At 32.6% G+C, this 11,365-nt stretch overlaps 1 long non-coding RNA gene across 1 annotated transcript; it reads right to left on the bottom strand.

Moving 5' to 3' along the window:
- On the bottom strand, positions 629-11,235 carry LOC109836648. The gene is made up of 3 exons (XR_002246037.1): positions 11,006-11,235; positions 10,739-10,809; positions 629-922 (listed from the first exon to the last, which is right to left on the bottom strand). It is a non-coding gene; the product is annotated as an uncharacterized LOC109836648 (long non-coding RNA).

Genomic DNA, 11,365 nt, shown 5'->3' with positions numbered 1-11,365 from the left:
ATCTTCATCATTTCAAATTACTTACATCATCCAATAAGATGGTGACAACTCATCTCATCTCATTAACATTTTATTTCCACTCATTTCCTCTCAAAAGCTAGGAAAACGATTTTCTTAAGTGTGGGTTACATCATCTAATAATATAATGAATGACAACTCATCTCATTTCACCTATTTTCTTATTTTTAAGAATGAACCAAACAAAAGAAAATAACCTATTACAAGAAATAGGTTTCTTATAATTCATTTCCTTATTTTTTTGCCAACCAAACAACATCAAAACAAGTTTTTTTAAAAAATCACTCACATCATCCTATAATAAGGTGACAACTAAAATCATCTCATCTCCATTTCTTTGATTTCCTTCTTTTTTTAGCCAACCAAACATTCCCAAAATAATTTTTCTTAGAAATAGTTTTCCATTTCTTTGATTTCCCTCTTTTTTAGGCAAACAAACAGCCCCTAATATTTGTTTATTAAATAGCATTAATATTATTAATTGTTATCTACTTTTCTTTATAATCTACTTTCCTTTATAACTAAAGGAAAATCTTTGTGTGAACAGTAAATTTTTTTAATATCCACGTATTTTCTGATCATTTAACTGCATCCGTCCATTCATAACGCAATTAACCACAGAAAACCACAACCGTCCATTGATAACGCAATTAACCATAGAAAAAATGGTTATCGCTGGTGTTTATAATGATAACCGTCCATTATTAATTAAATCTCTCACATCCGTCCATTGTAAACGTAAATCATTCTTTCATTCCACGTTGCGAGAACTTCACACACGTCGCTCCAGTTTGCCACGTCGCTGATGTTCCCCCGCACAAGATGACCACGTCGCTCAACTTCCCCACAAGCACTTTGCAGTTCCTCCGCTTCCAACCATTTACAGATTTCCATTCTCTTCCGCCTAAAAAGAAAGAGAACTAAGGTCAACCCCACCTATACAGAGCGAAATTCTTCTTCAGGTTATAAATATTTTCATCCTACTTTGAGTTCGGAACAATTGCTTAGGGAATTATTTTTTTTCATTGAGTGATTGTTCAATTAAATTAAATTTATTTATTTATACTTTTCCTTGCTTAGCCTAGAAATTTAAGACTCAGTAATAGTATCTGATTGAATTCTTAAACAATTTCCTCTACAGCCTGATAGTTCAAGAAAATTCATTGAGTGTTTGTTAAAATTGAATTAAATATATTTATAATTTCCTTGCTTAATATAACTCAGTACGAATGAATTTTATGAATTTGATTTTTATGATTTAGAAACAGTATGATGCATGCTTCCAAAGATTTGAGAATACAATTATACTTGTGCTTGTGCTTACACTCTGTTCTTGACAAATAAGATAATTAATGATTTTTAATCAATGTGATGCATGATTCCAAAATATTTGAGTATACACTTATAATGGTGCTTACACTCTGTTCTTTACAATTATAATGGTGCTTACAAACTCATTATACAGTTATGAATTTCGTCAATATATTTAGATGAATAAAACTCACTATAGCATTCTGTACTTTATTTGAGCTTTAGCGGGTTTTTTTTTACAATTTTGTAACTCAACAATTTAAAAGATTTAATTACATTAATTTATACAGGTTCTTGCTTAGACTAGAAATTTAAGACTCAGTAATAGTATTTGTTTGAGCTCATCTTCAAGTTCCTATTACGCCTGATAGTTCAAGATTTCGTTGAGTTCTGAACTATTAATTTCATATTCTGCCAAAAATTGAGTTCCAAACATTTGCACATTCAATTCCATTTCATGTTCATTGAGTGATTGATAAGATTTAATTATATTTATATTTATCTATTTTCTATACATTAAATTCCAAAATATTTTCATTTTCATGTCAATAAATACTGGATTATAAGGACTAACACTAGGGGATAATCGTATTTTCCTTGCTTTTTTTGAACTTGAAACCATGAATTGTTAGCCCGAGAAAAGCCAATCTCCAGGGTAAAACTATTGAACATGCACAACATGCACATCCCATTTATTTTTGCTGAAATATTACATCCCCAGTCATCAGATACTCTCATATGACAGTTTGCTGGGCATGCACACATGCACATGCCCATATTAAGGAGGCAGAACATCTACCTGAATCCACACTATGCCTCTCCAAAATCTACCACCTACAATTTTACAGCAATAGAATACAGTCTTTGTTATATACATAACGCGAAGTATTTAGACTAATGAGAATAGTATCAACTTTAATTTCTTTAACAGATTGCTCAGCACTTCTAATATTTTCATTGAACATCCTTTCATAGCATTAACACCATTTGTTGTATACTGTTGATGACAATATCATTCTACTTATTTTACACCCAATAATGAGATTCAAACAATGTTGTAAATCATTAATTGAGAGTAAATAAAGACCACAAGCTATCTAATCTAACAACTGACACTTGATATTGAAATTGTAACATATCAATAAAAATATAACTGTTGATACTTGATACTCAAATTGTAACATATCAATAACATGGGATTCAAAAAATGTTGTTTAAACTTATATTGGAAAATGCACAACATGCACATCCCATATCTTTTAGCTGAAATATTACGTCCCCAGCCGCCAGATACTCTCATATGACAGTTTGTTGGGCATTCACACATGCACAGGCCCATATTCAGGAGGCAGAACATCTACATGAATCCACACTATGCCTCATCAAAATCTTCCACCTTGATTTTTATAGCAATAGAATACAGTCTTTGTTATATACATACAAATAAGTATTTAGGCTAATGAGAATAGTATCAACTTTAATTTCTTTAACAGATTGCTCAGCACTTCTAATATTTTCATTGAACATCCTTTCATTGCATTAACACCATTTGTTTTATACTGTTGACGACAATATCATTCTTCTTATTTTACATGCAGTGAAGAGATTCAAACAATGTTGTAAATCATTAATTGAGAGTAAATAAAGACCACAACCTATCTAATCTAACAACTGACACTTGATACTGAAATTGTAACATATCAATAAATGGGACTAGCTGTTGACACTTGATACTCAAATTGTAACATATCAATAACATGGGATTCAAACAATGTTGTTTAAACTTATATTGTAGGAATGAAATATGCTCTATCTATTTTAATGAAACTTTTCTGGTCATTGAATCACTTTAATTCACTCACCAGTATATGTAACTTTTGTACATAAATTATCTCATCAAAAGAGATATACAATGAAAAAAGACCAACACCAATCAATAATACTATTTGCATTGTTTTTTTGAACTTGAAACCATGAATTGTCAGTGTGAGAAAAGCTCATCTCATTTGGGTACAACTACTGGACAATTACAACATGCACGTCCCTATTAATTTTGCTGAAATGCTGAATCCCCAATAGTCAGAATCTCTCATTAGGAAGTCTGTTGGGCATGCACACATGCACAGGCATCCTTTTTCAGGAGTCACAACCGATACATGCATCCACACTATGTATCACCTTAAATCTTCCACCTTGATTTTAAAAGTGATGGCATACATTCTTTGTTATTTACATACAAATAAGTATTTCGCTAATGATCATACTAAACACTTAAATTTCTATATCTAATTGCTCATCACTTCTAATAGACTGCTTTAATATCCTTGCATTATATTCAAAACATATGTTGTATACTGACTTCAATATCATTCTTATTATTTTACATCCATAAATGAGATTCAAACAATGTTGTAAGTCAACAATTGATAGTAAATAAAGATAACAAGCTATCTTATCACGGAACTGACACTTGATACTAAAATTTATCCCATATCAATAAAATTGGATTCAAACAAAGTTCTTTGAACTTTTCTTGGAAATTTAAACTTATATTATAAATAAAAAATTTAGAATATTGAAATATAACTTATACTTGATGATTACTGTAATTTTGAAGTGCACTTTAGAGAAAATGGGATAATCTCATTTGATATAAACTAATTGCCTTTAGTTTTATCTATTCTGCAGAGCAACATCGTGTTTTCAAACACTCATTAATATCTCAGTGTCCGAGAGGAGATCATCATTGTAAGTATTAGCAAATTCATTGTTTTCAAACACTCATTAATATCTCAGTGTCCGAGAGGAGATCATCATTGTAAGTATTAGCAAATTCATATTCTTTTTTACCTATCGTGTTGAAGAGGAGATCATCATTGTAAGTATTAGCAAATTCATATTCTTTTTTACCTATCGTGTTGAATTAAGTTGCTACAATGAGCTTTAAAAACTGAATTACGTCTCTCTTTTCTATGTACATCTGTGTTGAATTGGAATCTACTTGGTTGATATTTGTTTAATTTATATATATTGAGATAAGTTTTTGTTTTGTACATAGATGCTTGGATTATGATTATCCATTTCTGTTATAGTTTTAGCATTTGTAACACTGAGTAATCATAGTATCTATACATATTAAATATGCTTATCTATTTTACTGTAACTTATCTCCAAGTAAATTTATGATGAGGGTTTTGATCTTATTATTGTCCATAGAGCTTTATAAGTAAGATGTTGTCTATTGATATGCGTATATGTTCTTATATATACATACACACATTCACGTGCACTTAGAACTCGGTTTCAGGATAATGGAGAGCAATGATGAGGACCAGAATACTAATTGTCCAGAAGTCATAATCGATGCAATGTTAGGTGTATGCAATAGAAGACAATGCACATCTATCACTCAGTCATCTGCTGAGGATGTTAACCTTATTTGTAACACATCTGGAACTGGATATACACAATTAAATTGTGGCATGACGCCTACACAAACATCTGCTCTAGGTTCTTATGTTGCTGAAGCTATGTTGACACAAGAAGTTGAACAACGTTTTATAGGTTTGTGATGAGAACTCATTTGATGCGTCAATAAATTATGTGCGTGTTAATGTGTGTGTTTGTGTGTATGCGGAGGGGTGGATAGATATATACATTTATGAATATTATTTTTTTAACAGATAGACACTCTAAAAGACAACGACAATGACAAAATGTGTATGAAAGTAATTCTCAAATGGTGAATAACATGTATCAAAATACGATTATAGGCAAAACTTCCTCGAACCTAGCCAGCAGTTGTTCATCGTCCCATACATCATACAAATCTAAACGTGTAAAACGTATATTTCCAAATGAAGGTATGACTGCAATCATCGTATTATTAAATCACTATGTATTACTTATAATATATAGTAATGAGAGATATTTTTTCTGAAGGAATATTTAACGACATTCTCAACGCCGGGCCTCCCAAATTCACTTGTCCTCATTGTAAGGCAATGCTTTGGTATGACGAAAGAGCTGAAAAGTCTAAGAAACCTAAGAATCCAACATTCTCATTATGTTGTCGTAAAGGGAAAGTAAAATTCCCGCTTCTTCATCAATCGCCAAAATTCCTTAAACAACTCTTATCACCATTTGGAGGAGCACGGTCTATAAAATTCAAACAAAATATAAGGATATACAACTCTTTGTTTTCATTCACCTCGACTGGAGGAAGAGTTGATAATACTTATAATAATGGAGAGGGTCCTTATTGTTATCGCTTGAATGGTCAAAATCATCATAAGATAGGTTCCTTAAAACCTATACCATGGGAAATTCCAAAATATTGTCAACTTTACATATATGATACTGATCACGAGCTATCTAACTGAATGGCAGCAATTAATGGTAGTGCTGAATTAGATGATGCTATTGTAAGCAATCTACTTAAAATGTTAGATCATTGCAATGTGTTGGTTCAAAGTTTTCGTATGGTGAGAGACCGAGTCAAGGAAAATGAGTTACTGACAGTACAATTGATAATTAAATAATCACGCAGCGGTGATGGAAGATTGCAGAATATGCCAACTGTGTCAGAGATTGCAGGTTTAATTGTGGGAAACATTGATGAAACAATAGCAGTGCGGGATATTGTTGCTTATGACCGCAAAATGGGGTTGTCTAGAATTAGTGATCTTTACCCAAGTTTTATGGTCATGCAATATCCTTTACTATTCCCTTATGGTGAAGATGGATTTCGACTTGGCGTTCCATTGGAAGGAGTCTAATAATTCAAATTTGAAGAGAAAAGATGTCACAATGATGGAATATGCCGCATTTAGGTTCCAACAAAGGTGTGACGAAGGGCATACATTGATTCTTTCAGGTAAACTATTACAGACTTCCATTGTAGATATGTTTACATGTATTGAAGAAGATAGATTGCTTTGGGTCAGACTAAATCAAACAAAACTTAAAGCGGAGCTATATTGTGGCATTAAAGATGCAATATTCAGAGGTGATACAGATGAAGCACAAGTTGGGAAGAGAATTATCTTACCTTCATCGTTTACTGGAGGTAATCAATATATGACTCAAAATTATCAAGATGTAATTGCTTTGTGTCGTGTTTTAGGAAATCCGGATTTGTTCATCACAATTACTTCAACTCCCAAATGGCAAGATATTAAATATGCATTGGACGAGATAGGGGCAAAGACTAGATATAGTTGCAAGGGTTTTTAAAATAAAGCTTGATCTATTGATGGAAGACTTGCAAGCTGGTCAATATTTTGGGAATAGCATTGCTGGTATGTATATATATGTATTTTTAGCTTATACTCATAAATACAAATATAAAAATATGTAAAGATAAATAAAGTAGAAAATGAAACAATATAAAAGTGTATGAATGACAATCAAAATCACAATGTTTAAGAATAAACTGTGTCCAATTTTTAAACGGAACTCAAATTTATGAATCAATATAAAACATTAGAAAAGCATATAGGTGCAAAACAATTGATAAAATAACAAATTTGAAAACTGAATAAATATGATAACTAAATACAACACAGATATACTAGATTACATATTACATCAGGTAAAAAAATGCTAATAGATTTGTAAAAGGAAACTCATATGGCTAAGTATAACTTATGATACATCAACTTTCTAATTTATAACTTTTGATACATTAACTTTCAAAACAAAAAATTCAATTAATTTTAACACCAAATTAGTGAGGTAAAAACAAATTCTCAAACCTGACTATAAGCAAATCCATCTGAAGTACAAAGAAAGTCAATTCATATTTGCAATGGAATATAGTACGTTTTATTGAGAGAATCAAGATAGATTGATTATGGAAATCCACTATCACTAAATCATATCATACAAGATGGTACACATAGAATGAAAAATGGAAGTTGAAAATTATTTAGGATCCAGATGTGCAACAATACAAGTAATAACAAACAAAATAAACATTTACTATTAACTACATATGAAATACGAGAATAAACAAGTTGAGGAAGGTTATAAAGTATAGCAAACTGTTATATAAGATATAACATACCAAACCTGATAAGTAAATGCATATTTTATTTAATAACTACATATTAATATAAATATACATATGTGTGTGTGTGTATATATGAAGTTATATTTCCAGACATGACATTGGTCTTATTAGGGTTTGGCTTAATATACGCAGCTGTATATACTATTGAATTTCAGAAAAGGGGATTGCCACATGCACATATCTTGCTATGGTTCGATCCTAATAGCAAATATGCAGATTCTGATGCTATTAATAAGATAATCAGCACTGAGATTCCTGATAGAGAACAGATCCAGTAGGATATGCAGCAATTGGACAATATATGATGCACGGTCCCTGTGGCATATTTACTACAAGCTCCCCATGTATGAGAAAGGGAAATTGCTCAAAACACTTTCCAAAGAAGTATGTCAATGAGACTGTAATTGATGAGTCAAGTTTTGCTGTATACCGGCGAAGGAATGCTAATAATAGATGGGTAGATAAAAATGGTACAAAGTTGGACAATGCTTACGTCGTACCTTATAATCGGAACATTATTGTTAAATATCAATCCCACATTAATGTCGAATGGTGTAATCGAGGTAGGTCAATAAAATATCTCTTTAAGTATATAACTAAGGGACCTGATCATGCTTCCATATCTCTACGGTCACATAAATCAAGTTCAAGCGGTTTAAATAACCATGAAAAGACTGATGAGATACAATATTATTTGGATTGTCGACACATCTCAGCACCAGAAGTAATTTGGAGAATCTACGAATTTGATATACATTACAGAATTCCTGCTGTGGAGAGGCTCCCATTTCACCTTCCTGATCAACAGTCAATGATTTTCAAAGACTCAGATGATCTTAATGAAATTATTGATAATATTAATGCAAAGAAATCAAAATTTAGTAGCTGGATGGAAGCAAACAAGTTGTATGATGAAAGTAAAACACTCACATACTCAGAATTTCCTACACATTTTGTTTGGTTAGCTGATGAGAAACGATGGAAAATTAGGAAAAAAGGTCGTAGTATTGGCAGACTTGTTTATTCTCATCCAACTTCAGGGGAGAGATTTTATCTCAGGTTGATTCTTAATGTTGTAAAAGGTCCTACATCCTTTGGTGACATTAAAACTAAAGATGGAATAGTTTATCCAACATTCAAAGAAGCATGTCAAGTTTGACGATTATTAAATGATGACCAAGAATGGCAATATGTTTTGGATGAGGCTTCTTATGTTGCTTTTGGAAAATAATTTAGGCAATTGTTTGCCAAATTATTATTGTTTTTTGAAGGTGTGAATCCACAAATACTATGGGAAAAGAACTGGAAGTATATGGCTGAAGGTATATTGGAAGATCAGAGAAATATTCTTGACATGCCTACCTTAACAATGTCAGAACATGAACTTCAAAGTCATACTTTAGCTGAAATTCAATATTTATTGCTTGAAAATGGAAGAAACTTAAAAAAATTCAACAGGATGCATTTACCAACAATGCAAGCACAAGATTATTAGTGAAGAATTAAATTTTAACAGGGATGAGTTAAGATGTGAAAATGAGAAGTTTCTTCAAGGAACGAACACTGATCAAAAGATAATATAAGACACTATACTTGGATCTGTATATAAAGAACAGGGAGGATTATTTTTCATATATGTCATGGAGGAACTGGAAAAACTTATCTTTGGAAATCAATTATTTCTAAATTAAGATCAAAAGAAAAAATTGCATTGACAGTTGCATCATCAGGAATAGCATCAATATTACTTCCTAAAGGCAGGACATCACATTCTAGATTTAATATTCCAATCATTCTGAAAAATAATTCGACTTGTGGAATAAAAATAGGTAGTCCTGAAGCTGAATTAATCAAGATGACAAGTCTTATAATCTGGGATGAGGCTCCAATGGTCCACAAACATGCTTTTGAAGTTGTCGATAGAACATTCAAAGATATATTAGGAGCAGAATGTTCTGAAAATGTAAACAAACCTTTCGGTGGAAAGACATTTGTGCTTGGGGGCGACTTCAGACAAATACTTCCAGTTATTCCAAAGGGATCTAAACATGATATCTTACATGCTTCAATCAGTTGTTCATATTTATGGAGGGACTGTAAAGTTTTAACACTTACTAAGAATATGAGATTGCAAACACAAGTGAGTGAAAGTAATACAATGTCTACCTCTGACTTTAGTAAGTGGGTACTTGATATTGGAAATGGAGATAACACGTGTAAGAAAAATGTATTTCATGATCAAGATTTGTTAGTTGAGATACCAGATAATTTTATAATTCATGCGAATAATAATCCGATTGATGAGGTTATATTGTCTACATATACTAGATTGATGCAGAATTACTCAAATGAAGAGTATTTAGAGGAAAGAGCTATACTAACAGCAATGAATGAAGTTGTTGACATCATTAACAGTGAAATTCTTGACATCATACCAGGAGAGTACGTTACATATCTAAGTTCTGATTCTCTTTGTCACACCTCGCCAAATCTTGCAAGCAATGAAATATTATATCCAACAGAATTTCTAAATTCACAGAAATTCCCTGGGATGCCAAATCATGAAATTAAACTTAAAGTTGGTACTCCTATCATGCTTTTACGTAATCTTAGCCCGGCAGATGGTCTTTGCAATGGTACGAGATTAGTTATCAATGGTCTTTGCAATGGTACGAGATTAGTTATCACACAACTTCTTAAATGGATAATAGAAGCTAGAATAATTAGTGGAAGTAATATTGGGACAAAGCATTTTATATCCAGGACAGATATGACCAATACTGATTCCAAGTGGCAATTTCATATGAAAAGAAGACAATTACCAGTGAGAACATGTTTTGCAATGACATTAATAAAAGTCAAGGGCAAACTCTAAAGCATGTTGGATTGTATCTTCCAAAACCATGTTTTACACATGGCCAGTTATATGTAGCAATTTCTCGAGTTACTGGGACTTAAAATCCTCATTGAAAATGAAGATGGAATAGATAACAATGTAACAGAGAATGTTGTGTACAAAGAAGTTTTCAACAATCAAAGTCAAACCTCAAAGCTAATGAAGCCAAGGCGACAGTCAAGAGAAGAAATCAACTCAACGTACAAAATTACGTGGGAATTAAGGCTGAAGAATTAGCTCGGTTCAAAGAAGAGAATAAAAGATTATCATCACAAGCACTAGACAGGAATAAGAACAATGGGCATTCATACAAAACTAAAATAAGGGCATGATTTCTTCGTCAACACAAGAACCAGAGATTTGGTGATTTCCCAAATTCTTGCTTACAATCAAGCCTCAGTTCTTAAGAAGATTAAGAAGAAGAAGAAGATTAAGCTAACCTTGAGAAGGGAGTTAGGATGTGGGGAGAAGCACGAAAATCTTCAATAACGAAGAAAGCAACCTCAAGTTCCTGCCAAGTTCAAAGAAGAGAATAAAAGTTTAGCAAAATCGACAAGAAATTTCCAGAATCATGGCCAAGCCGAACCCCAAAGAATCAAGCCAAAATTTCGTTTTCCCCCCTAAATTTGGGAACTAGGGTTTCAAATATCCCCAAAAAAAAATCCAAACGATTGAACGAAATTGGGGCAAGAGAGCTCGGTTCTTACTTGAAGCGACCAACGAGGAAGAAGGCGGTACACAGAGAGCTTGAACTAACGGCAGATGTTCGAATCCAAGGCACAAGTTCACTGAAACCCTAGAGCTTAAGGTGGAGTGCGCCGGTTGAAAGTAAGAAGTTGAGGGATTTAAAGGAGGGAGAGATTAGAATTCTTGGAGAAGAAAAATTCAATTGGGAGGAGAGTTTTGAATTGAGAGGAACTCTGAGACGATAAAAAAGAGAGGAGGGAATGGAGATGGGGATTTTGAAAGTCCCATGAACCCTTAAAACGGACAAGACCACCTTGAACCAAACCGTACCCTGAACCGCCTTGAACCAAACCAGACCAAACAACAAACGTTGGCTCGCA

The sequence above is a fragment of the Asparagus officinalis genome, chromosome 4 (assembly GCF_001876935.1).
Source record: "Asparagus officinalis chromosome 4, Aspof.V1, whole genome shotgun sequence".
NCBI lineage: Eukaryota > Viridiplantae > Streptophyta > Magnoliopsida > Asparagales > Asparagaceae > Asparagus > Asparagus officinalis.
The sequence above is the reverse complement of the archived record's forward strand: the minus strand, read 5'-3'. Positions and strand labels throughout refer to the sequence as shown.